At 32.8% G+C, this 26,700-nt stretch overlaps 1 pseudogene; it reads right to left on the minus strand.

The window, feature by feature from the left end:
* Positions 1 to 6,192: 6,192 nt before the first annotated feature.
* Positions 6,193 to 12,984, minus strand: LOC149577371 (uncharacterized; annotated as a pseudogene).
* Positions 12,985 to 26,700: the final 13,716 nt, after the last annotated feature.

Below are 26,700 nucleotides of genomic sequence, written 5' to 3' on the forward strand. Positions count from 1 at the left end.
TTCTACTAGGGTTTAATAAGTGGAATTCCTATGTGATTTTGTATTTCTACATTTTGTCATCTCTAAATAGCTAGGATCTTTTTCTCCTTTGACTACTTACTATTTTACTTTTTACTTTTTAATATGTAGATTATAAACCATTCTCAAATTATCTTGTTTTTTTTTTAAATTAAGAAAAGCAACAATTAAGGGGTGTTGACCTAAAGTACAATCAAAACACTAAACACCAAGCAAAAATAATTACCAATGCCTAGTAAAGAAAGATCCAAATAAGCCAAAACTCCATTTGTCAAAGAAAAATGTCCACAAGCTACTAACTTGCCAAGAATGGGTAATGCTAACAATGAAAGACTTGGGACAAGCCCCCATAATAGCTGCAAATTTAAACCAAAAACAATAACAAAAGGACCAGAGTGTACCCTTTAAAACATCTTGCAATCACTTGATCACAAGCAAAAGAAAATCTAAGACCAAAAATCACCATAAGAATAAGTGAACAAACTCAGGCCATCTATGCTTGTCAAAATAGTAAGCAAAGAAATAGGACCAAACATGACTATACCTCTAGCCTTGGAAAATCCAACCATAGGTCCAGGCAAGGCTCCAACCTTGGACAATGTAGTCAAAAGTCTTCCAACCCCTAAAAAACTCCCAAAACACCATATAAAGAGGAGCAAGGAAGAGGAAGACTAAGCCCTAAAGGTAAGAGCAACTCCCCCTTCCTTCGCTAAACAAACTACTAAAAGTAGTGCAAGTATTTAGTATCTCAATAAGAGTCTCCTCTTCTTCCCAATGCACAAATATGATCTCTACCTCAATAAGAGATTGCTCCACCTTTATAGGAGCAGTGAACTTAGAAGCTAAGAGTAAGACCCAGGTCATCCCTATAGGACACAAGACACATCTCCACACCAAAGTATTTTTCTACGGAGTCATCCCTCCTTCACGACTTGAAGTGCATCATCCATACATGCTCTCTCTAGCCAGATCTCTTATAATAAGAAAGAGATACTCACAAATAATGGGAGAGTACTTGTTGAACACATTCACAACCACTTTCCTCCAACAACTAGCTACCTACATAAGCTTTTCCCTCACCTCAATAGGGTCCTCCACCTTAATAGGAAGTAGGAAAGTAAAAGAATATAATAGAGGAAACTTCCACCACATGAGCATCTAAAGCTCCAAAATGATCGCCTTAACTAAATTTGAGTCCCAAATAGAGGAAGCCTTCACCTTATAGCATGAGCAACCAAAGGTATCCCCAAACAAACAAACACCAAGGGACAAGAGAATCCCTAAATGATGAACAAAAAAACCCCTACAAATGAAAACTTATCTAGGGAAAACACCCTCGTCAGTAGAACTAGCACTAAGGACAAGGACCACATTTCCCATGCAGACTAGTTCATCAACAATAAAACCCCTACAAATGAAAACTTTTCTAGGGAAAACACCCTTGTCAATATAACTAGCTCCAAGGACAGGGACCACATTTCCTATGCGGACCAGTTCATCAACATCCAAGCCCTTGCAAACACTAGGGTTTACATGAGCTCGACGATGGATAACTGGATGCCCCAAGGAAAAGCATTGTCGAGGAAGCCGCTACACATAGCCCTCCAAACCAAACCCATCTATATCCTCATCTTTAGCAAACTCCAAATGGAAGAGAGCCCACTAGAGGCAAGGACTAGCAACACACTTGGGACAAAAGACCCCATACATCCAAAACCCAAAGTGGGGAACAAGGGTGCCAATGAAAAATACCTCCACCCACCAAACCCAACCCCTTATAGAGGTCCAACTAGTGCACAACCTAACAACACCCCAAGCACCAACATGTGACCTTGCACCTCCAATCACCACCCATAAGTGCTAAACCCCTCTAGAGTGTGGAGAAGAGCCACTGGAAGGAAACCATCCTTCCGCAATAAATGCCCACCAAACAATAGAAAAAACACTCCACCATGCACTAGTGAGATCCGCTATCAGAACATGACAACACCCAAAAAAGCTAGAGGGAACCAGCACAAAGAAGACCCCTAATCTATCATCCTTGTTCGCTTTAAACTCCCTACCCTCACTATCATAAGCATTCGTTGAGCTAGAAACCCTAGCCCCCTTGTCACCCGCTCTCCCACTCATCGTGTTAAAAAGCATTATCGTAATTATCGTGTTTGTTTAATTATATTGCATCTCATATTTTTTTTAAAAATAATATCCTACCAATATGGTACTATTTGAAAGTTTTCTTCTTTGATGTATACTGAAATTTCAAAAGAATCTGATTATAAATTTACTTCAAATATTTCTCATTCTCAATTATAGACTTTTGATGTGCCTTCAATTTTATTGATTCCTTGTGTAGTTTAATATATTAAGACTTCATTCTTGTTATTTAGGACAATCACTGTCACCCAAGTTCAAAGGATATGTTTGAGGAGTTAAACTTTCCTCTTTGATGGTAGCTAAATTGCACTCATTTTTTGAAATCGTATTCATATTTGAAGCTTGTTCAACATTATTTTTTATATATTTCTGGAATTTGACCTGTAGATTTGAATGGGAATATAGTTGATTCTACTCTGGGATAATTATCATTTGTAAACAAGAATATACATGCAAAAAAGCTAGCAAGACTGCCACTCTTTATCATGCTTTAATCTTTCAATCCATGTCTCAAATGAGAAGTAATCATGTATTTATGCCTTGTCTTACCTTTTCCTAAGTAGAAACAAGTTATTTATGAGAATCCTTTCATAATTTTTCTTCGAACATCATTTTCACAAGAGATTATTCATTATGATGTTCTACATAATATCTTTATGCCCCTATTATGTAGGAGACAACAATTCTATTTCCATAATGGATGAAGTTTATTGGGGCATTCACAAGACATCCATACATCACTTATTCAATCACTAGTAAATATGAACTACATTTGGATTCTCTCTTTTTGGGTGGGGTTGTTTTCCAACTAATTTTTATCCTCTATTTTTTTTTTGGCATTTGTGAGAGATCATTTGTACATGGATAACTAACATGGCCTTGTATTTTAGATCAACCTTTACATCTTGCATTTTTGCATAATGATTCCATCTCCTCATGTTGCACTTAAGAATGGGGGTGTTAGAGTGAGTGTTGCTAGTCAATAGTCAAAGTAGCTTGTATCTTGTAATTTCCTAGTAAGGAGACATATTCACATGTTAACTTGGTTCCTAGGCAACATTCTATTAGTTATAATAGGACCGTGCTCACCTATTTTACTTCTAGTTACATCAACATTTAATATTTACATTAAGCATTTAATGTTTTCCACAACACAGTTTGTCATACTATCCCATAACTCATATCTCAATCTTCAATAGAGCTCATTATCTTTCATACTCTCTTCTAGAAGAACTCTTTATTTTTGTTGGCGATCTTAGAATCGATCATTCCTAAAATGTGGTCATACAATGTTCTCTATCTTCCACATGTCTTTAAACCTTGTTCAACTATATCTAAGAATACTAGTAATATGTTAACACCTAATAACATATATATTATAACAATAATTATTTTTGAACATTCCATAATACTCAATCATTAATCATCACCATTAACCATCAAGAGTGCAAAGACATATACAAACAAGAGCTCTGATAGAGCTTGAGTTCCTTCCTTTAAAAAAAATGGAACGATAGATTTGTGTGACGATTAAATCATAATTTTTAAATAGTTAAAATAGAGAGGGCAATAACCTAACTTTAAAAACATTTTATAGTTTAGCCAATTAGATAAAGTTCACAATTATGTGCAAACTCAAAATGTGGTCATTTCAAAATGTAGTCTAAAACATTTTGTCTATTACCTCCTTTCATGTTCCCTTTTACAAGTGAAATAAAAAATGGACAAATGATTCAATACTTACAAAAAAAAAAAAAAAAAGTGTTTCCATTGACCCAATGATTTGTTTTTAATAGATTTTTAATTAAAAAATCTAATTAGAATTAATTAAATGGTAACTAATACTTTTCCTCAATATTATTACAAATATTGTATTAAATCAACAAGTACTATTACACCTAGTATGTGCTATATAGTTAATGTATGATCATCCAAATATCAGTGATATATTTATATATTATGTTTTTAAATCTAGTAATTTTTGATAAAATTGTTAGTAGAATCTTTAAAAAGATTATAATTATTTTAATTCATTTGTAGCAAAGTTAAATTATTTACTAATTGTTTGCACTTAAAAAATGAAATAATACTCAATAATGGAAATGCAAGTATTAATTACAAGGAATTTAAATATTCTTTTTAAATAGCAAAACTAGATTAGATTGTAAATATAACATTTTTAAATTTCTATATATATATATATATATTAATCAATGATTTAATATTTGTATTCGCATTGTTTTAAAAATTTAAGAAAATTAGATTGTGTTGTTTATTAGATATAATTGTATGAGTAATTTATAAAATCTAAAGCATAGACAACTATTATTAGTTCCACAAACTATAGCTTTCCATGCACTTTTATTTTTTATCTTGTTTGTCCAATTAGAACACTTTATTATTATTCAATTACATTTTGAGCTATAAAGTTTGCAACTTTTTCCTTTAGTTGTTTGTCCAATCGAAACAATTTATTATTCAATTACTTTTTGCAACTATTAAAGTTTTCATCTATATTATATTTGAAAGAACTAATAATTCATAAAAAAAAATATTTACTTTTATTTGTTTGTCCAATCAAAACAACTTATTATTCAATTATGTTTTGCAACTATAAAGTTTTATTGACAACAATATATTTATTGACAAATTGACTTGTTATTTTATAGAGCTTTTAATTATTTATAAACAAAATGCAACATATTATTTTTGAGATTTTATACATTTTATTGTTGCCTAAAATTCATTTTATTTTCTTCAATCGATAGAAACTACACTAGACCATATGTTTTATGTCCTTGTTAATTATAAGATCACACAAATTAAAAACAAAAAACACATTCACATTTAGAAAATTAAAATTATTTTTAATTGAATGTCTCAAGTTTTCAAAATATACGACTTACCACATAAAACTAAGCTTATCCCGCTGTATATTTAAGCTTTTTAGTTTCTGTTTATAAGGCTTAAAAACAAATTGAATATGGTTGCAACTAACAACTACTTTGATGTTGGACAGAATATTTGATAAAAAGATTTTGACAAACATGTGTCACTTATTTCTAGGATTTGATTGCCACTTTATACATATCCATGTAAAGAAACATGACAGCTATTTATTTTTTAACTACTTATCTTCTGACGTGAAATTAGTACTGCGAACGATATTTTTAACAAGCTTCTTCAATCTTCTAGCTGCGACCATAAGTATCGCCTCTGCACTCTAGCTTGCCTCGGAACCCCTCACACCAAATGTTTCATCTCCATGTTCAATCTTCCAGCTGCGACCATAAGTTTCGTCAGATCTTCTGGAAAATAAAAAATGACAACGAGATTGGGCAGAAGTTGGATAAGATCATCAGTTTGGTTTCCTCAGTTTGATTCTTTATAAAATAGAAATTAAAATAGATATTTTTAGATTTGACTGCATAAGATTGTGCAATCAAATTCAGAAACATCTCATGCTAATACACTGTAGAATTTTCATCTCTGCCAAAAAAATTATTCACTGTGACGCCGTCCCCTGGCCTGTTTGCGGGCTTTCCATGAGAAAACCTAGGGTTGATGTCTCCATCGTAGGAAGTTACTCGGATGAATCAAACTCAAGTCCGGAAACTTCTAGAATGATTTTAAACTGTGTTTTCCTTAATTTTTTATTTTAACCTTGGCAAAAATGATACCAACCCGGCAAAAATGCTACCAACCAACAAGAATTTAGTAATTAATAAATATAAATATATTTTAAAAATAAATCACTCTGAACCTTAAAATATTTGATACTTGTCTTTGAAAAAAATAACTGCTGAACTCTACTGAAAACATTAGTTCATAGACAGGGACTAATAAAATATAAATTCAAATATTACATAAACACGCTGTTACATGTTCTAAGAAATGTACGTTCCTAACCATCAAAGTCCTTTCATTAGCTTCATTAGGTCGGTGACCACAGGCTAACAAGAGAGAGATGTTACAAGCCAACAAAAAGGGAGATTAAAAAAGTGGGAACAAGGAAGTTTGCTAAACCGGTAAAGGAGGCGAGTAGCCATCTTCACGACCCAGCCCACGGAACTTGGCATGTCCAGCGATCAAATCACGGGAAACTTCATCTCCTGAACGGAATATCTTCAGAAGCCCAAAGCGTTCTAATAGGTACCACACCTTTTCAACAATATCATCGAAGAAACAAAGACACACCGCACAGCCGGTGGAATCTCGCCCTCCTCACTACAAAATGTACCGACTGACGGATGAATGCGAGAATGCCACACAACGTAATGAAAACCAGACTTCCCAAAACCACCCAAGAGAGGGTATCAACTTCAAGCGCCAGCATTGCGTACACTGCAGCAATGAAACCCTAAGCGGTGAATGCAAAGCTCCCGCAAAGCACTAAACTGTTGACAGTCGTGAACAACATCTTATCCCCCGTGGTGAGCTCGGAGCTCATCTGCCGCATGATACAAACAAAGAGGGAGAGAAAGAAGGCTGTGCAGTCAAAAATAAGGAAGAGCTTAAATGAAATGTAGGAAATAAGAATAGGGCTCCCTCGTTCCTCTTTTGCATCAGGCTCCGAGTCAAAACCGCCAGGCACGGTGAAAGCAGCAGCACATGTCATGGCGGCCAACAGCGTTGCCACAACTAGTTCTGCATTCCGTCTGTCTTCGTAGGCTTTGCTTACCATGAGCCTCGCTTTCCTGTACTTTTTATGGCTCACCTGTGGCGCGCAGTACATGAATGGCTTTGGCCTCGCTCTATAATGTGCCAACTTTCTTATCATCCTAAAAGGTTCGTGGTACTCGGTGACTTCTCTTGCAATTTCAAATGGTGTCTTGTCCTCACTGTTCGGCGCAAGCTTGTCCACCTTATCTACCTTCAGCAACAAATTCATCAACTACACCACCAAAAACAGCAAAAGGAAAGAAAGAGGGGCAATTAGTTTCAACAGAAATCCAAAACACTGAGAATAGAGAGATTAACCCCATAAGATGATCTTACGTGCTCAAATTTGTTTCTCGCTGCAATGTGTAAAGGTGCGTCTCCCGCTTGAACAATTACTTTTTCATTCTGGCTATCTATATCTTCATCATCATCATTAGTCCACTGTGGTTCCTTTTTCGACAACCTGGTTTTTCCATCTTTCACCAGATGCTTCTGTGACACAATCATCTCCTCCTTGACTAGGTTGGTAAGGCTGATTGATAACTTTGGAAAAGCCTATTTTTTTCTCAATTAAAAACTGAACAATTTTGACTTGGTTGAGCTTCACAACATAATGGAGGGCGTTTTGTGTGTGGGGTATTGTAGGATCCAAACAACAGCAGCAACACAAAAGAATAAAATAAAATAAAATGATAATATTCAAAACAAGGGAGGCTCTGTTTTACTGCAAAGAAAAAAAACTGATATATTATTCCACCAACAAATTGCTGTTCAGCCAATACATTTATTCAAATAAAAATTGTTAAAACTAATCCCTAACACATAGATCAAAATATAGATCAGGAGTTCTGACAGTAGTTTTAGCATTATTCCATGCCTATGATTAAAGACTAGACAAAAATGCATCCAAAAATATCATCTAATGCATGCCATATGTACAGCATGCTTCTTGTTTAAACTACTCCTAAGCTGAAGTATTCTAAAAAATATTTATAGAATGGTGGAAATGGAGCAGTGGAGCTGGAGTTTGAAGTGAAAATCTCCGCATCAATCTTCATACTCCCCCTTGATGCTGAGAGGACTCACAATCTGATCTCTGAGTACCAAAAACTGATCTTTTGTAACTGCCTTTGTGAAGATGTCTGCAATTTGCTCCTTTGTGCTGATGTACTTCAACTCAACTGCTTTATTTTGTACCAAATCTCTAATAAAATGTTGTTTAAGATCAAAGTGTTTGGTCCTGCTGTGATGAACCGGATTCTTGGCCAATTTAATGGCACTTATGTTGTCACAAAAAATCACAGTAGGTTGAACCTGTATCTCTCCAATTTCTTCAAGAAGCTTTATAAGCCATAAAGCTTGTGTGCTAGCTGAAGTGACCGCAACATATTCCGCTTATGTAGAAGAGAGAGCAACCATACTTTGCTTCTTTGAACTCCATGTAATTAAACCGGAACCCAAAGAAAAACAATTACCAGATGTAGATTTTCGGTCATCCAAACAACCTCCCCAATCTGAATCACTAAAGCCAACAAGCTCAAACTTATTAGACGAATAGTGAATGTCAAAATATACCGTGCTTTTCACATACCTCAAAATTCTCTTGGCTGCCTTCATATGTTCCTCTGATGGATTTGTCATATACCTTGAAACCAATGAAACTAAATAAGCAATATTAGGCCTTGTGTGAGTTAAAAATATCAAACTCCCCACAATGCTTCTGTATAATGTCTCATCAACAATTTTAGTACCATCATCTCTACATAATGTAACTCCATGAGCAATTGGAGTGGAAAGAGCTTTACAATCAGCCATATCAAATTTTTTCAACATATCTTTTGCATACTTTTCTTGACAAATAAAAATTTCATCTTTACCTTGATAAACCTCCATGCCAAGAAAGTACTTCATGAGACCTAAATTTTTCATCTCAAACTCATTCATCATAGCAACTTTAAATTCATCTTTCATCTTTGAACTACTACCCATATATAACAAATCATCAACATACAAACTCACAATGAGAATATCATTACCTTCTTGTTTGTAGTAAAGGGTAGGTTCACTCTTACTTCTTTGAAAGCCATTCTGCTGAAAATATCCATTAATTCTTGCATACCATGCACGTGGTGCTTGCTTGAGGCCATACAAAGCCTTCTTCAACTTGTAGACATAAAATCTTCTTTGCCTTGAATCTCAAAACCTTGTGGCTGTCCCACATATACCTCTTCTTCTAAGTACCCATTCAAGAAAGCACTTTTCACATCCATGTGATGAATACTCCATTTCTTTTGAGCTGCAAGAGAGATTAGCATCCTAATAGTTTCTTGTCTTGCTACTGGTGCAAAAGTTTCTTCATAATCAATGTCATACCTTTGAGTGAAACCTTTAGCAACCAATCTTGCCTTGTGTCTTTCAACACTCCCATCACTATTATACTTGGTCTTATAGACCCATTTTGTGCCAATCTTCTTCTTCTTATGTGTAAGATCTACAAGCTCCCATGTTTCATTCCTATCAATGGAATCCATCTCTTCATTCATTGCTTGCATCCAAACCTCATTAGCACATGCATCTTCAAAACATGATGGCTCAAAATCAGCTTTAGCAAGTAATGCAAAATTTACTGTCTCACCTATTGGATCTTCTTCATGTGCTTGATTTTGACACCTCTCATAAATATCACTCAATCTTCTTACCTTCCTTGGAGGACTAGAGGATGGACTTGCTCTTGGTATTGGTGAGGGGTTTTTTGGTGGGCTTGGTGATCTTGAAATAGAACCATTAGCTGGCTACTCATTATCATTATCAGCAATATCATCATCATCGAAAACTAATTTTGGCTTTCCAACATGTTGTTTTTGATGACCATAAACTCCCCCTTCATCAAAAATCACATCTCTTGAAACAACAATCTTATTAGTAATAGGATTGAATAATCTATAAGCTTTGCTTTCTTCACTATACCCACAAAAATACATGATTCACTTTTAGCATCTAGCTTTTGCCTATTCTGATCAGGGATGTGAACATAAGCCAAACAACCAAAAAATTTAAAATGATTTACATTGGGCTTTTTCTCATACCATGCTTCATATGGAGTCATCTTGTGGAGGGCACTTGTAGGACTCCTATTGAGAATATATACGGTTGTAGCAACTGAATCGGCCCAATAAGAATTGTTCAAACCCTTGGTTTGTAACAGGCTCCTTGCCATTTCTACCATTGTACGATTCTTCCTTTTAGCCACTCCATTCTGTTGGGGTGTGTATGCAGTTGTGAGTTGTCTTTTGATGCCATTCATCTCATAAAAATTCTAAAAATTGTTTGAGCAAAATTCTCCTCCTCGATCTGTTCTCAAACATCTTATTGTGTTCCCTTTCTCATTCTCTACATGAGCTTTAAACTTCTTGAATGTATCAAAGGCTTCATCTTTAGTCTTCAAAAAATATACCCAACACATGTGTGAGTAATCATCAATAAAAGTAATGAAATATGATGACTTACCCAAACTTTGTGTTTGCATTGGACCACAAATATCTGAATGAATAAGTTGAAGTGGGTATTGGGCCCGCCATGCATTGACTTTTGGAAATGATTCCCTTGAATGTTTCCCTTTTGCACACCCTTCACAAATTTTTCTATGCTCTTCAACCTTAGGCAATCCAAGATCTGATGCATTTGATGTTAGATTCTTCAAACTATTGAAATTTAAATGGCCATACCTGAGATGCCACAACCAACTTTTATCCTCATAAGCCATATTGACAAGCTAATTATCATTTTGACCAAACTTCAAAGGAAACATCCTATTCTTTGTCATAGGAACAACTATAATCACTTTATTTTTTTGATTCTTATCATAGATAGTACAGTGCATGTTCTCAAATACCACTCTATAATTCTTCTCACATAGCTGCCCAACACTCAATAAATTATGCTTTAACTTGGGAGTATAATAAATATCTTGAACACTTTTCATACCTTCCTTTGTCTGAACATCCATGGCTCCTTTCGCCACAACATCCACAATATTGTTATTACCAAGGGTAATATTGGATCTGTAACTATCATCAAGCTTTGAAAATATTTCTCTATTGCCAGACATATGGTTAGAGCATCCAAAATCCAAATACCAAACATCATTCACAGTACTTTCACCTTTCCCATAACACAAAAATAAATTACCCGAGGAAGGATCCTCATCTTGTTGGGCATAATTTGCACTATTGTTACCTGATTTCTGTCTACACTCTCTCTCAAAATGTCCATACTTATTGCAATGATAGCATTGGATGTTCCTTTTATCAAATCTACCTCTACCTCTGCCTCCTTGAGCACCTCCTCTTCCTCTAGATCCTCTTGAAAAATTCTGATTTTGGCCCCATCCTGAGCCTTTGTTGTTGTTACTACTGCTGCTAGCACCATCGTTCTTTGAAATTTGCAATTGGGAAGCAAAAAGCCTTCTCATTAACACTGATAGATGTGTCCCTTATTCTATCCTCATTTGATATAAGAGATCCAACCAATTCATCATACTCCATGGTAGCTAAATTTTTGCTTTCTTCTATGGCAATTACTACAATATTCCATCTTGGGGTTAGAGATCTTAATACCTTTTGTATTATTTGCTCTTGAGCAATAGATTCACCCAAAGTGGTCATTTTATGAGTCACATCTTTCACTCTCACACAGAAATCTCCCACACTCTCTGTCTCCTTCATCTTCAAGTTCTCATATTCTCTTTTCAAGGTTTGTAGCTTCACAACCTTGATCTGATCATTGCCATGGTAAGCATCTTTTAGAGTCTTCCAGGCCTCTTTTGCTGTCTGCGCATTAGCAATTCGAGGAAACAAGCTCTTATCAAGAGCCATCTGAATGTGAAACAATGCCATTGCATTCTTCTTCTCAGCTTCTTTCTTCAATGTCCTATCATTAGGTTGGAGAGTATTCCAATCTGCAGACTCTTCATATCCAGATTCAACGATCTCCCAAAAATCTTTCCCAATCAAAAAAGTTTTCATCTTGATTGACCAATATTGGTAATCAACTCCATCAAACTCTGAGATTTGCAAATTGTTTTCCATGTTGCTGTCTTCCAAACACCTTCAGCTCTGATACCAAATGTAGGATCCAAACAACAGCAGCAACACAAAAGAAAAAATAAATTAAAAAATGATAATATTCAAAACAAGGGAGGCTCTGTTTTACTGCAGAGAAAAAAAATGATATATTATTCCACCAACAAATTGTTGTTCAGCCAATACATTTATTCAAATAAAAATTGTTAAAACTAATCCCTAACACATAGATCAAAATATAGATCAGGAGTTCTGACAATAGTTTTAGCATTATTCCATGCCTATGATTAAGGATGGGAGAAGAAGTAACTAAGACTAGACAAAAATGCATCCAAAAATATGATCTAATGCATGCCATATGTACAACATGCTTCTTGTTTAAACTACTCCTAAACTGAAGTATTCTAAAAATTATTTATAGAATGGTGGAAATGGAGCAGTGGAGCTAGAGTTTGAAGTGAAGATCTCAGCATCAATCTTCAGTTATTAATAACTCCACAGCATCTTTGAATCCCAAACTTACTACCAACTTTAATGGAGTTTCTCCTTCATGATTTGTACAATCACACAAATTGGCATCCAAGTCGACCAACTATTTTGCCAGATCCACGCGATTCTTCCTCACTGCTAAATGCAAAGTCATCTCGCCTTTGTTGTCCTCCATTGTTATTATTTTGATTAAATCTGCAAAAGTCACACAGTTAAACAAGGCAAACAAGCAAGACATAGCCTTCTAATGTAGAAAAAGATTCTAAGAAGAAGATGACCTTGGACTGGTATCTTTGCTGCTAGCTCTCGTAACAAATCTGCAGTTCATAAATCGACTAGTTGAGCCGAAAGAGCGAGTTTAGAATAGCTTCTAATCAGAAAAACAAATATGAATGAAGAGACGAAACAAAAAAAAAAAACCTAGGTCTCCTGCAATTACTGCCACATGGAAACATGTTCTTCCCTCCCACGGCAATAACAAGCTTGGTGGATCCGCAAGTTTTAGCAAGTCTTTCGCAGTTCTTGTATGGCCATTTCGACAAGCCACAAAGAAGCTCATTTCACCAGATTTATTCTCCATATCAAGAGAAAATTTTCCTCAAGTTCCGCTTAAGCCCGTTTCTTACTCTAGCAAGAAAATACAGATGTCGGTCATAAACTCTATCTTTGCCTCTCTGTTCTAAAAGGTGCTTTCATGATTACCAATATTAAAAGTGATAGTATTTATTATGACCTCTAAAAGCCAGCTGAAGAACTGGAAAGTAAACCACAAGTCAAATGTCTGACACCATTTTTCTTGTTCACATTTGCAGTCCAATATGGTCCATGCAAATAGCTGTAGCCCCAAGTTGTCATTTTCTATAAAATCCATCGACCAATTTAAAAGTCCCATGTTTTTTTTCGCAACGGCTAACCAGGCAGGAGGATCGCCTTGCCTGGATGCCCATCCTTATGGGCACTGGCTAAACAGCCACGATATTGCACCCGCCTCTCCAGTTCTGTCTCAATGTTGTTCCATCCGCTGCCCGTCATGTCGGGGGTGCCCTGAGACTTCGTCCAACGTGACCCAGCGAAGTCAAACGCCTCAGAACGGCCGAACAGACACACTCAAGAAGGACAGATGCGAAGTACTGCGTTCAGGAAGGATAGACGCGAAGTACTGATGCAGCTAGTTTAGACAATCAAGACAATTTTAAGGGAGGAGTCTACCAAAGGTCAAAGAGCAATGTAACTATTCCTCTCTGATATAATTTGATCTTTTAAAATGTTCATAATTTTAGTTTTATATTTTGAAATTTATTTTACTTCGGTGCAAATAAGAAGTTTTTTCTTAAGATAATTATTAATTAAAATAAACTATAAGTGTGGAATATATTATTAGACTATGTTTAGTTTATGTGTAAAGTTGAGTAGTTAATAAAATACTTCAAAGAGTAATCTAATATCAATATGAGCGTCTTAAATTTACAATTGTAAAATTGTGTATAATAAAAAAAGTAGTTTTTTAACATAGCTGTCAATTTTATATTATAAGTACATATATTGATCATTTTTTTTTTTCTTATAATATTTTATTATTAACTTATAACCAAATCAACATATTAAGATAAATTTTTGTACATCTAAGTTTGATTGCATGACATTGTAATCTAATATAGTTCTTTTATAAGACATTATTAGTTAAATATCTAATATTTAATTAATTTATGTCATTGCAATGGTTAATGCATTAAATTAATTAATTATCAAATTCACTTATAGTCACATGATTAGTTCAATCTCCCTTTCTCTACAAATTTAAATAAATATATATATATATATATATATATATATATATATATATATATATATATATATATATATATATATATATATATATAATTTCAAATTAAAAACATATATTCATTCAAATTAATGTCAAATTGTCCTTTTGATCAAATAATTTTCTTTCAATCAATCAAAACACATGACCACTAATTGCAACCTCATCTTAATCTCTACCTTAACCCTTGAGCCAAGATTCAAGACATTCACACACCAATCTCTATAAATTAGCTAATTAACCTTGATTAACCCATTCTCTCTCCTCCCATTACATACTATTTATAAAAATTCTTTTGCACACTAATGAAATAATAATCCAAGTTTAATCAAATTCTAAACATTTGGCCATGAGGGCTAAGATATCTTATCAAGCCCAAGTCAACACTCATGTCACATCTTCCCACTTTCTAACTTAGTGCATTTAAAACCTTTTCTTGAATGCAATTACACATATTTTACACCTCTTACACTTTTCATTCCTCTAATACTTTCCAAAGTGGCCATATTCCCCATCTTCCCAAAAGCATCTCTTACATTTCCCTTGGGCTCTAAAATTGAATTAACAAACGTTCTTGATTTTTGGGAATATGAATCACTCTTGAGTGCCTTAAAATATTTTATTATTTTATGGTATTGTCTTATGCTACCTAGCGAGTCTTGGTCTAATTAAGTTCAATTGGAAAATGAACTTTTCAATGCACCTTTTTGAGTTATTTTGATGTAGAAATCCATTAATCTAAGTGACCCAAGGGAACACTCCTTATTTTTATCCTCTCCCTTTCCTTCATGGAACTTGACTTACAAGAAAGGTTGAATTAGTTCATTTCTTTTAGAGAGGTTTGTCTAGAGGGTGAATTTTCTCTAAGTATCCAACACGGTCAACCAAGCTCTTATGCGAGTCACACACATAAACATATTGGACAACTTACTAAAAAGCCTAAGTTGTAACCACCCTTTAATCCATGGTATGTTATTTATAGTGCAATAGGATTGCTTCATCCTCTGACACTACTCATTATATGTGAATCTTTGGTTTAGAGATATAATGCTTTTAGTTTTCATCACCAAAAGTTGGGCATGCCCTTGCAAGGGATCCCCTATTTATCCCTACCTTAAAGGCCTTATTAAGTGCATTTTTTGTTGTTCATCTCCACATTGACTTACATCTTAGATTGAGAGGGACACAATGCTTCAAGGTTAAATACATCAAGATTCTAGGTTCCTCCCTATGAGCCTATGAACAATATATTGAAAAACAATTGGCCTTAAGCTAAAGTGTGGGTGACCTATAATTGTTGTTATTGGCTAAGTGAAAACATCTTTTGAACAAACATTCAAAATAGTCACGAGTCTTTTGCCAAGAGAGATCATATCCAAAATTGTGTTATTCTGACAAGGTTTCTTTGTCCCTTATGAGATTGTTTGTTCACTTATCCAAAAGTTCCAATTTTTTTTGTTAAGTTAAACCAATAAATACATAGCATAGTCATTTTCCTAAATCAACGAAATCCTACCAATTGGACCAAAAGAATTGTATTATCACCAAAAGTTGTGGCTATCCAATCCCAAAATGCATGATTGATTTCATCAAAAATAAGAAGGCCAAGGTCCAACAATGAATGTTTAGAGTAATATTCAACATCTTCCGCAATCATTTCAAAGGGAATTACCAATTTGGGTCTATCTTTGCATCTTTCGAGACATCCATTAATCTTCGTAATCTGAGATCCCACAGGTGAGCCTAGATCCATAGCCCCTGTATTCTAAGAGAAGAGGGCATTTTCAAAAACCCTTGCTTCCTGACCTGGCATATTCATACCCACCATTTCTTGAAATTTTGTACTAGACACCGCCTTAGAGGGCTCTCCCTTGGCCATTAACTTGACTAGCCTTGAACACCCCACAACAATGGGATCCGTCTGGGCCCAGCACAGCCCCAACCCGTCACAACAGCACTACAAATAGATCACAGATGTTGCACAGATCCGTAGGCAGAAAAGGTGAGAATAGAGGCGTCAAACACAAATGCAATACCCCCTCATGCATACACAGACCAAAAAAATGTCTCAGCATAGAATGACAACCAGAAAAGGATAACCAAAACTATTGATAGCAAAAAAATGACTCCCCCCCCACACACTCGATCAACCACCCCCCACCTACACAGTCACAGTCACAACAAAAAGGAACTAGGGCATGACTGCGCTAGCTTGGCGACGAGTTGTAGAGGCCATCCATCCTCTTACACAAATTCTTCCAGTTAATTATTGGAGTATTGGTTGATTGGCAAAAATGATAATTTTATAGGTATTAAACAATCCTTGTTACTTGAGGAAGATTATTTGTATTGGTATATTATTGGATTACACTAGAGAAATTGATAGTTGTAATCATACTACCAAACTTAAGGGAATTAAGTATTGGATTATTTATGAACACATTACATAGGAGGATGACCCTAGAAGATTATAGCAAATGATGGAGTAATTAAATACAAGTTGAGAGCTAAAATCCCAAATGCTCAGTTGGGAAAAATAATGAAATTGGAGATAAATTTAAAGAGGTTATTGATGATCAAGAATAAAGAGACGGTAGGATTCTTGTAGAATAAGAAATAGTATTGAATTCTAAGGCATAGATGGTTAGAGTCATAGACTTGATGTTTCTAACTTTTCTAGTTCATTACATCCTAAGGATTTGATAGATCAGATAAATGAGCTAGAAGTTTATGTTGAGCTTAAAGTCATTAAGGATCCATAAAGGTTTAAGTTAGCACAAACTAAGTTAAAAGGTCATGTTTCCTTGTAGTGGAAGGGATTATAGAAAGATAGGGAAGATAATGGAGAACATAATTTATCACTAAATAGAGAGTAATGATTTCAAGACTTAAATTCAAGTTCATACTACAAGATTTTGAATTGGACTTTATTAAGAAGTTAAAAGTCTTGCATCAAAAGTGTAACGCCCCACTAGGGAACCCAAGATAACAAGCCATCTAACTACCCACAATCCAAGGATGAAATCAAAGAATCTCAAAGAAAAATTTCTGCACTTGAAAAATCATTTCCTTCATTTATAAATAATAATTAGGCACATAGAAAAACAATCAAGGATTTCAAGCAAACGTCTACAAGCAATGGGCAAGGGACAAAGCAACCTTGCACATGAACAAAAATAGTGTCGTAGTATGAATATAATCCCTAGAACCACTATTGTGTATGTTCTCAAAATATTTTTCAATCATGCACATAGTCCTAAAAAAGAAAATTTGGTAGCACTAAAGTTCTTAGTAATGGTCAACTTTGTAGCTTTTGCAATCTAGAATGGGCAAAATCCAATCCTGGCATACCAGGGTTTTGACATATTCCAAGAATTTAACAAATTGGAGATACTGAGGAGATACAAGGACATTTATATAGCGGTTGCTACTACCACATAAAAAATGGCTATTACCGCTTGAGGTACCATCCACGTGGTTGACCCAATAAAAGGAATGTCCTCTGCAGTTTAACCCTCTCTAATCAAGGAAGACTCACAAAATTGTACCACATGAGGACTTGGTTTGGATTTAAGGGTTCCAAGTTTTTGATGTGCCCAAAAGGGAACAGAGAATACTCCTCTAGCCTCTTCACCATACCTAAACAATAAAAACAATATTCTTTGACACAATAATTTGAAATCATCTCACCAACTTTTTGGAAAATCCAACAACAAACACCATCAGTCTCAAAAGAGAAAGTACTAGTGGATGTTGAGGACAAACCCAAGCAGAAAAATGAGACAATGACAAATATCCTTCCCTACCTATAAGGGGATCCATCATCAAGAGGAGATTCGCATGTAAAGCAAGCGAATGAAGCTCAGTCTCTCAAGATCTCCCAAATAGTGTTCATAGGGCCTAATTACTATGTGAAAAATATATGCGTGAAAGAAAATCTAGATCCAATTTTAGAGCACCAAATGAAGTGTGAATCTATGAAAGCATGTAAAAGCACTCAAGCCAAACAAATGAAGTGTTCATTTTAGTTCCAAATCCAAGTGTTATAGAGATCCAGCAAAATACCTAGTAATCCTTGCAATGCATTTTTCTCTATTGTACCTTTCGTTTATGCTTAAACGCTCGCTCGCAACGAACAAAGCAACAAGCAAAACAAGCAAACATAAGATATGCAATATATATACCAAAGCCAAGAGATATTCCTAGATTAGAGGACAATGAAAATTAAATGAAAAGGTGTGAGCCACATAAGAGAATGTGCAATTAACATTTAATTAAGAGATGTGGAGTGTAAAACTCCATAAAAATTATAAGATGAGCGATGTTTTTTATTTAATTTAAGTGTAAAATAATCTCTTTTCTTATAAAATAAAGTGTGTGGCATTTATTTAATTATTTATTTTAAAATAATACTTGTTTCACATAACATTAAGTGAGGAGGGGTTTTATTTAATCAAAAGGGAGCAAATTCTTTTAATTAAATAATACGAAAATCAAGATGATCCAACCATTTATTTAAAATTAATTAAATACATTAACTTCAATTTAATCAAGGAAATTGTGTAAAATAATAATGATTAATTAAATAATTCAAATAATTTAATTTCATGAAAGGAAATGGTGATGTAAATATCGATTCAAGCTTGAAATAAATTATGAAACAGGGGCACATAGTCAAATATAAAATATATATACCATCAAATAATGTATGTTTCTACTGATGTGGAGTTAGATTCAATTGTTGCTGATATAATTGATGATCTACATGATTCTTCTTATTTAGATTTACATGATACTACTGATATGGTTCTCATATATAAATATTGTGATGATAAGTTGCATAAATTATTGGTAGATTACTATATAATTCATTTTATTCCTGTGAGTGAATATGTTGATTGGTTAGTTGTGATATGGAAGATTCTAGTGTTTTAGAGAATGAAACAAAGATGTTGGATTTACAAATCTATTCTATTGTCTTTGATGGATTTGAAGCCTTTGGCAAAGATGAAGATTAGTGTAACTATTTATTTTTGGATTAAAAAGTGGGACACACTTTTCTGTTTACCTCAAGAATCTAATACATAGGAGCATCTTGGGTTCTTAGTAGTTTGTTTGTTGTGCTCGACGTTGTATTCAATTTTTGTTCACTAACATTATTGGTATCTACTTTGGTGGAGTGATCTTGGTTCTTCACAACATGCTTGATGCTTTCTTTGGATTTTTCAGTGGAGTTTGGAGTTCTCTTCACCAATGAGCTCAATCTCTATTTTATGATCCTTTTATCAAGTGGCCTCAAAACTTATCTTATTTTTCTTAGTGACTTCCTTATCAAGGGTTTTAACTTGAGCTATTTTTCTTATCTAGCTTGTGGCTTGATTTGGTCTAAGTGTTTATATAATCTTATAGGCCACATTGTGGGCACTGGCTAAATAGTCGAATATTTGCACCAGCCATTAGCCAGTGCCATTACCTCCATCCGTTAGTTGTCTATTTGAAACAAGACCCAAGTATCGTTGATAGTCCCATATGGAAAGAAATTTTATATATATATATATATATATATATATATATATATATATATATATATATATATATATATATATATATATATATATATATATATATATATATATATATATTTTAAATTTTTTTATTTACGTTGATCTCATTATGACTGCCAATGTGACTTTTGTAGGGGCTAATAATGTTAGTGAGGGATTCATTTTTGCTATATTTTCAAATAGTGATAATATTTAAAAAACATACAAAAGTCCAATATAAAATGATAAAATATTGATATTAGTATAGTATAATTTATAATTATAAAAAAATGTAAATTAAATTTGAAGATATTTGAAATTATATATATAAACTACTTTTTAAATTTGAAATAATTTGATTAAATGAAATATATTTTAAAATGAAAGAATTTAATCTTATATAAAAATATTAAACTTAAATGAGTCTTGGTATATATTTTTTAATAAAAAATATTGATAAATTTTATTTTACAATCCAAATATTTGGTTACTTTTATACTAAAATATATTTTTTTTAACAACTTAAAATTTGATTGATGTGTAATTTGTTTAATGATTTCCAAATAAAAAGAATATGTATAACAATAAGTCAAATTTATAATTTATATTTACAAAATAATCTCAAAAAAATGAATAACAATATAAGATAAAAATATATTAAATCTAAAATGGATTTTAATATAACTTTTTAGTATAATGAAAATATAATTTAAAATAGATTTCAATATATAAAGAATAAGTGTTACAATATATATATATATATATATATATTGTTGAGTTTATGTAAATATAAATTTGTTATTTGATAGTTTTTATTTAGTTAAGAATTTAAAATTTAGAATTTTTATTTTATATTTAGTTTGGATGAGTATTATATATAATTGTTGTGTTAGAATTGTTAATATATATAAGAAGGAAACGTGTTATATTACATTATATTTATAATATTTATGTAAATCTAAATTTATTTTAATGTATCAATTGTAATGCACAAATAGAAATGATTTCACACCATTCCTCTATCTATTTTATAAATTATGTGAGAAAAATATTCATATAGACATAATGACATATTCTGACATAAGGGAGATTGATAATCTCTAAAAATATAGGATCTATCTATATAATGCTAATCTTAAGGCTATTTACATTGTGGAGGTGTGAATAGGGACAAAGATGAGTTAGTTATGGAGCCCTTTCTATCATATGATTATGTGAATAGAGTAATACTATGTGATGTTTAGGTTTTTTTAATGTGATGTTTATGTATTTTTATTTATCTACATAATAATAAGATTTTAATCTCAACAATAATAATTTAATATTTAAAGAGCTTATAACACAATGACTAAATAGATAAATAAATAAATAATTGCACATAAATTAACAAATATTTAAATATTTTTATTTTTATATATCTTTATATAAAGTTTATTTATTTATCTAACTTTTTATAAGTTATTTTGGTTGACTCTTACATTTATTCTTTTTATTTAAAATGATGATTGTTATATATATATATATATATATATATAAAGTATAATCTGATTATTTTGTGTATTTGATTTATATTTTTTTATTGTATTTCTCTTTAGAGATAATTTTATAATTATAAATTATAAATTTGACTTATTGTTATACATATTCATTTTATTTAGAAATCATTAAACGAATTACACATCAATCCGATTTTAAGTTGTTAACTAATGAAAAAAAATATGTTACTATAAAAGTACTCAAATATTTGAATTGTAAAATCGATTTTAACAATCATTTTTAATTAAAAAATACATACTAAGACTCATTTAAATTTAATATTTTTATTATAAATTTTTAAAAATATTTGAAATATTATATATACTAACATAGTATTAAATATCTTAAAAATTTTCACTACCCTTTTATAAATTCATTAAGTACAGTACTCTAAAATGAAGTAAAAAAAGGTTGAAATCCTAAGAATGTGAAATATATTTACAAAACTATATACCTCCCTATGCCACTGGAAAAGAGGAATTGAAACTACACATCATCTACAGTATGCAGAACATAAGATCGGTGAATAAATCAAATTTTCAAACAGGCAACCCAAAGAAACTTCTCTATTACACACAAATGAAAACTGAACAAATATAGGAAACAGAGCAAAATGATCAGCTAGAATAACAATAAAATAGAAAGCTTACAATAAAATGTAAATTGCCTTTCATTTGAGGGTATTTTTTTTAGGATGGAAAGAATTTCAATAAAAGATCCCAGTTGTGACAAATAACAGCCGGTCCAAGAAACAAGAAGTAACAGGCCAAATCTTACAATTAAATGGGGAATTTAAACAAAATAATAAATACCTAAATAAGGGTGACAAAATTGAGCTCCGATTCTCTGCTATTCCCCCAAGATCTCTTGTGCGACAGAAAAAACATATAACGTTATTGCACGGTCGTTTTATATTCTTTATGCGTAAACATAGAAGAGAATCGTAAAGAAAAATAATCACAGCTCACATGAATCTTGAATCCTAAGTGCAGATGACAAATGAGATTGGCTCAATTCAACTGATGGCCATACTTGATTGCACGCGGTCCCTGGCTGCCGATGAAAAACGCCGCCCAACAATCAGAGAATGCGTAGAAAGAAGAAGAAAAAATCATAAAAACGAGCATCCTTCCCATTTCTTTCTGTTCAGGAAGTTGGTGTAGCATTGATATCGTTAACATGGCATCCAAATCCGGCCTTTGCAACCGATCCTATGTCGATATAAATTTTTGAACGCGTTTGTTCGGCCGTTCTGGGGTGTCTGACTTCGCTGGGTCACGTTGGACGAAGTCTCACGACACCCCCGACGTGACGGGCAGCGGACGGAACGACGTTGAGACGGCACTGGAGAGGCGGGTGCAATATCGTGGCTGTTTAGCCAGTGTCCTCCGTGGCCCCTTTTGCTATTTCAAACGGTGTCTTGGCCTCGCTGTTGCAAATAAGCTTGTTCACCTCGCGAACCTTCAGCAGCAAGATCGCCATCTACACAGCAAAAAGAATAAGAAAAAGGGAAAATTAGTTGTCTGATTATTTCTTATTTTTGATGCATTAGATAGCAGAGACTGACCCTGTAGTACAGAAGAAGGCAGTTACTTCTATCTAACCAATACATTTTCTATACATAAAAACAAAAAAACAAATTAGGGTTACTTGTAAATACTTCATACAATTACTAGACTTATAAAATCAAATCAAATAAAGAGGGTGGTAAGAAATCATCAATCGTTGAACCTAAAGATTAAGTGTTCTAAACATCTTACATGCTCGAATTTGTTCCTTGCTGCAATGTGCAAAGGCTTGTCTCCTTGTCGTACAATTGGCTGGTCATCTTGTGTATCTGCTGTGTCATTCGAATTTTTTCCCTCAGCCTTCTTTTTGTTCCTCAAAGGACTTTGTGAAGGCTTGACTCCTCCATCGCCAGACGTATTTTGGGGACTTTCTCCTCTCGAAGGTGCTGATCTTCTCCATCGATTGGAGTAGAATTTGTGGACAGCTGGTACTGTTCATTGATGAGTTTTGACAAGTCTACCTCTCTTTTAAATAGATATTCAACAAGTTCAACTTGGTTAAGCTCCACTATGCAGTGCAGGGCGTTTGGAGTGCAAGTTACTAAAAGCCCTACGGCTTCTCTAACACTTAAACTCACTGCCAATTTTAGTGGAGTTTCTCCCTCGTTATTGTCAATATCACACAAACTGGGATCCAATTCAACCAAAATTTCCACCATGTTTTGGCAATCTTCCCTTACAGCTAAATGTAAAGCCGTCTCTCCTTTTTTATCAGTATTTCTTATTTTGCTGATGAAACCTGCAGGCCGAACCACATCGTTAAGCAAGACAAACAAAGTAAACATGCCTGGTAATTTAAATAAAAAAGTGTAAGAAGAGATTGACCTGACTGTTCTAGCTTTGGTATTATCTCTTTCAATGAAGGATCAGTCTGTCTGAGCTGGTTTATGTCACCGACTAAATCACCCTTTTCACAAGCTTCGAAGAAAGCCGATTTGTATTCCGATTTGCTCTACATTAAAAAAAGACAAGTTTCGTCACGTTGCAGCTTAAGGCTGCTCAATAATTTCAAGGCGGAGAATGGTTTAGATCTTTATTGGCAATTTACTTACTAGCGAATCTTGGCTCTTGCCTAGGGAGTGTGAATTCACCTTAGATGAGTAGGGGTTATTTATTTTCCAGAACCCAACAAGGAAGTTCGATTTGGCGGACGCTATCGTATTCTTGTTTCATCATTCTCTACGTCTGCAGCGTTTCATTGCCTTAAATTCGTCCAGTCACATCACTGTCATTCACGACTATCACGCACCAGACGATGGCACTGACTATGTTATTAGCCGATAGGCTCCTATAGCTGGGCATTTCAGCCCAAACCTGTCCGCCTCAAAACAATTAGTTGTTTTTAAAGTGGTTTGTAGTACGGGGTAAATTGCGTATCTTTTATTAAATGCTACAGCATAAAAATCAGATGGACGTATTTTTAACAAGGAGCGCATGCACCAAAGAGTTCCTGTCTTTATGATTTATGGTTGATTGAAGTGGATTTTGGTTAAAATATAATGTATTTAATTTAATAAAATAATAAATAAATAGTAATGAAAAATATAACATTATAGCGCTAAACTAAATTAAATTACGAGTATAGTTAGTATATTATTAAATTATATAATTGTAAGATGTATATTAATTAAAATAGTAAAGGAATATATAAATAAACATTATAGTATTATGCTAAATTAAAATTAGATGACATCCTAAAAAACATTTATCATAGCAAAGATATTTATCAACTAATTATACATGAGATATAGATAAAATTGTGTAATTTTTTTTAAAACGAGTTAAATTGATTAATTTCAATTATTAAATTGTTTGATATATCTTGTTCAAGTGATAAATTCATCCAATTGCAGAAGCTGGACAATATTCTTAAGGTTAAATATAATGCATAAAAAAAAAACATAAATTAATTTTAAAATAACATTTACGCTTTAAAAAAACCAAACACACTTATAATAAATAAAGTTGATAATATACCAAGCTAAATAATTTGAACTTTATTAAAAATTGATACAAAATTAATATTACGTATTTTAAAGTATAAATTAAAAATATCAATATAGTAAAAATTATATATGTTAAATAAATGTATAATCTAATAAAATTATATATATATAAATAAAAAATAAAAGAAAATGTATTAAAAGCATTAGTTTAGATATGTAAAAATAAAAATAATTAAATTTTAATTTAAACTCATATATAAATTAAAATTAAAATAAATATGAAATTAAACTATATAAAAAATAATTTTTAAAAATTGGCAATTTAAAAGAGTTAAAATGTCTATATTTGAATAACATTTTACAAATTACAAAGATAAATATCAATTAAAACTAATTGTCTTTTTAAAAAAATTTTTAAAAAAAAAAGTTTAGCCACTTGTCACAAATGTGGAAAAGATAAAATTAAAATTAATGCATTCATTAATAGAGGTGTTAGAAAAATGATTATTTTTAAAAAAAAGTTTATCTACTTGTCACAAGAAAAGATAAGGTTGTAATTAATGCTTTCATTAATAGAGGTGTTGAAAAAAATAGTTGTATTTTTTATGAAGAAAATTGAATTTTTTCATTGCCTTTTTCATCACGAACCAATAAAGTTGTTAAAATATTATATTTTTCAATTTCAAAAAAAATGCAAATTAATAAACTTTTTGCAAACATTGGTATACCAATGAAATTTTTAGATTATAGAACTAATATGGAACTTGGTGATTCCATTAGTTTCCTACCTTTGGCAGGAACTAATAAATGCTATAGCATAAAAATCAAAATCAAGTGCTCCATCTAATTGCAATCTTTTGATATCTGTCATTAGATCATACTTTAATTTATCAAGACTTGGTTCATCGCCTAGCTTGTGCACAATGAAAGCATAAAATGACAGGCATTCTGAGGTGGAATGCACAAGCACTTCTAATTAGAGAACCAACTTTTTTTTTTCTGACAATGTCCATGGATACCCCATCCTTACGCCATCCCATGCATCCCATCCTACCTCCTACGTCCATCTGAAAAATTTGTACTCTAACGGATCCCAGTGAGATAGTGATTCATAAAATCATGGGGGACACAACATCCAATGAATATAGAGATTAGTAATATTAGACACGTTATGGAATTCAATGAAGACAGAGATCAATATAAATTTATTCCTAGATTATCATTCTTCATCTTGGTATTGAACTGTTCAAATCTCGTTGTTAAACATGGTTAGCTTTTGGCTTTAAGTTAGCAGGAGTTTTTACAGTTACATTAGGAGACTTTTATTGTGCGGAGTTGGTTATGTCAGCAACAATAGTATAATATTAATTACAATAATAAAAATAACACCTCTCCCATCATCATTTACCTTTGAGATTCTTGGGTAAGTATGCCAACTTATAAATATGAATTACTTTAAAACTAAATATTTGCACATTAATGTGAAAGCTATTATTATTATTATTTTTAATTTATAGCTAATGTGTAAAAAAGTGGTGAGTGGTGGAGCTATTTAAAAGGTATAGGTAAAGGGGAATGCGCAGCCAAAAATTACCTGGCCCAGTGTATATATTCTTGGAGAGTAAAAATAATAAAAACAATTTGAGAGAATGGACTGCTATTGACATTTCAATAGAGTAATTAAAAAAAAAATCCTTATTGACCTTGCATCTTAATGTTGTATTCTGATATAGTTTTTCAAGCTGCTTTTTTGTTGTTTTAGATATCAAATTTATCTAAAAGAATCTGTCAGTAGTGATTTGTTTTCAATGATGTATCCTTATCTATAAGAATCCGTCAGTAGTGATTTGTTTTAAATGATGTATCTCTCTTCCAGCTACC

Source organism: Cupressus sempervirens, chromosome 1, assembly GCF_028749045.1.
Source record: "Cupressus sempervirens isolate cs-2001-9-10 chromosome 1, ASM2874904v1, whole genome shotgun sequence".
Classification (NCBI taxonomy): Eukaryota; Viridiplantae; Streptophyta; class Pinopsida; order Cupressales; family Cupressaceae; genus Cupressus; species Cupressus sempervirens.